Genomic DNA, 2,500 nt, shown 5'->3' with positions numbered 1-2,500 from the left:
CGCGTGCGCGTGCGCATGCGTGTGTTTGTGCACGGAGTGCACATATGCGTGCATGTGTTCATACGCACAGTGCACGAATGCGTGCATGTGTTCGCACATGTTATTACTGTATTGTATCGCCACCCAGCTGTATTCCTGAAATTGGCCCTTACCACTTTTCATCATGACACCCCCACCCCCCACGCGACACATGCACACACTTGGACCTCTGTTGGCTGCACACAGTCTCCAGTGTGCCAGAATGTCATGTCTCTAATATGGTATTATGTCTGTGGTCACATCTGGATTGGATCCATTTCATACAGCCACCCTCTATGCTACTTAGGCTACTGTGTGGGTGTGTGTGTGTGTTTGGGTTGATAGAGTGTGGGTGGGGTGGATTGAGTTTGGGGTGGGAGTGGGAGTGAGTTACTGTATGTGGGTGCTCAAGCCTGTGTATGTGTGCCTCTGTGTGTGTGTGTCAAGTAGCGAGATTAATAGTCCTGCTAGAAATGTGTATGATTTTAATGGTAACATAATCTAATGCTCTTAAGAAGTTGCTGTGGCTAGACTTGGAGAGAGAGAGAGAGGGAGAGACTGAAAGAGAGAGAGAGACTGAAAAACTGTAAGAAGAAAGAGAGAGAAAAAAAGAAGCCAAGCAGCCTAACTGCTGAAATAAGGGCTGAATGTTTCATGGTAATAAATGGGCGGCTGTTCCCAATAATGCTGACCCCAGCCCTCTTGGCCAGAGCCTGGGCTTTTAGCTCTCCTGGAAATATTAAAGCCCGGAGCAAGGCAGCCTCCATGCATCAGGTGGGGCTGCGCTGGGCTGGGGCTGCGCTGGGCTGGGGCTGCGCTGGGCTGGGCTGGGCTGGGCTGGGGCTGCGCTGGCTTGGCCTTCTTTGCTATGGTGTAGTGTATTACTATTTAGTATCTGTCTATCTGGTATTTACTATTCAGCATCTCTAGGGCTTAGCACAAGCTTTTGAGTCTTTTTAAAGCCTAACGCAGTGCAGCCTCCATGCATCTGTGTTGGGTAGGCCTTGTTTGTTATAGTAGAGTAGTATATTATTATTCAGCCTTCCTCCATGCAGCATAGCAGAGTGCTGAGCTGGGCTGGGCTGCGATGGCTAGGCCTTCTTTGCCATAGTATATTACTATTTAGTATCTGTCTCACTGCAATGTACCTACTATTCAGCATCTCTAGATCATAGAGCGAGCTTTTAAAACTTTTTATTAAAGCTCCAAGCAAGGAAGGCACCATGCATCAGGTGAGGCTGGGCTCGACTGTGCTGGATAGGCCTTCTTAGTTATTGTAGAGTAATATATAGCCATTCAGCCTTCCTCCATGCAGCATGGCAGAGTAGCGTATTATGAATTCACTATATCACCGTTTACTAGGTGGGCCAGGGCTGGGCTGAGAAGGCCTTTTTGGGTAAGTAGAGTAGTATAATACTATTTAGTGTTTGCCTCACTGCAGCATTCCTTTTAGCGTAGTAAATCACTTTCCAGCATCTTTCTTGTTGCAATACAGTATGTACATTATATTAAAATTTAGCAGCTGTCTTGTTGGGTGTTGAAGAGTAGTATATCACACACACACACGCACACGCACACGCACACGCACGCACACACACACACACACACACACACACACACACACACACACACACACACACACACACACACACACACACACACACACACACACACACACACACACTAAACCATATCATGCACATACTTGCCTTCATGGACATACAGACACACACGTGTACCCACTGAATTCAAGCACATGCTCACACACACATACCCTAGCCTTACGCACATACACTACCCCTCCCCCACCCACAGTCCTTCCGCATCTAACCCCCACCCCCGGGCTTGTCTGCAGCCCCCCTCGCATACCGTGCAGTCTGGATGGAGTCATAATTTCTGCCCACAAAGTCTATTAAGTTGTTATTGATCTGGCCATTACTGGCCATATGAATTCATTGCCGCTACAAGAAAGTGCTGACCACCTGCAAATATGCCGCTAAATGGCAAACGTAAAATACCCGCCGGCCTTTGGACCGGCCACATCTCTTTGTTACCGTGGAGTGTGTGTGCGTGTGTGTGTGCATGTGTGTGTGCATGTGTGTGTGGGTGTGTGTGCGTGCGTGTGTGTGTGTGCATGTGTGTGTGTGTGTGTGTGTGTGTCTGCATGTCTGTGTGTGCATGTGTGTGTGAGAGACAGAATGGATTGTCCTGTAAGAGAGTGTGTCTGTGTGCATGTGTGTCTTTGTCCATGTGACTTGTCTTTAGGGGACCTCATCAAGGTTGTGTCCAGGGTCTTCTTATATGTCCCCTATATGATCGCTGCTCATTGCCCCTCTGCCTCTGAGTGCATCATTTTACTGCTCATGTGTGTCCTTCTTTGTGTCTGAATATTGGAGGGAGAGGGAGAGGTAAAGAGAAAGAGAAAGCGAGAGAGGGGGGGGTGACAGAGAGAGACAGAGATACAGAAGCAGACAGACAGACA

The 2,500-nt window shown here is 48.3% G+C and overlaps 1 protein-coding gene across 2 annotated transcripts in view; it reads left to right on the top strand.

Annotated features, from left to right (window-relative positions):
- LOC134461054 (partitioning defective 3 homolog B-like) overlaps positions 1 to 2,500 on the top strand; it is a 368,046-nt gene that overhangs the window by 182,312 nt on the left and 183,234 nt on the right. The window lies entirely within an intron of this gene.

The sequence above is a fragment of the Engraulis encrasicolus genome, chromosome 13 (genome assembly GCF_034702125.1).
Source record: "Engraulis encrasicolus isolate BLACKSEA-1 chromosome 13, IST_EnEncr_1.0, whole genome shotgun sequence".
NCBI lineage: Eukaryota > Metazoa > Chordata > Actinopteri > Clupeiformes > Engraulidae > Engraulis > Engraulis encrasicolus.
This window is presented reverse-complemented; position numbering and strand designations above follow the sequence as displayed.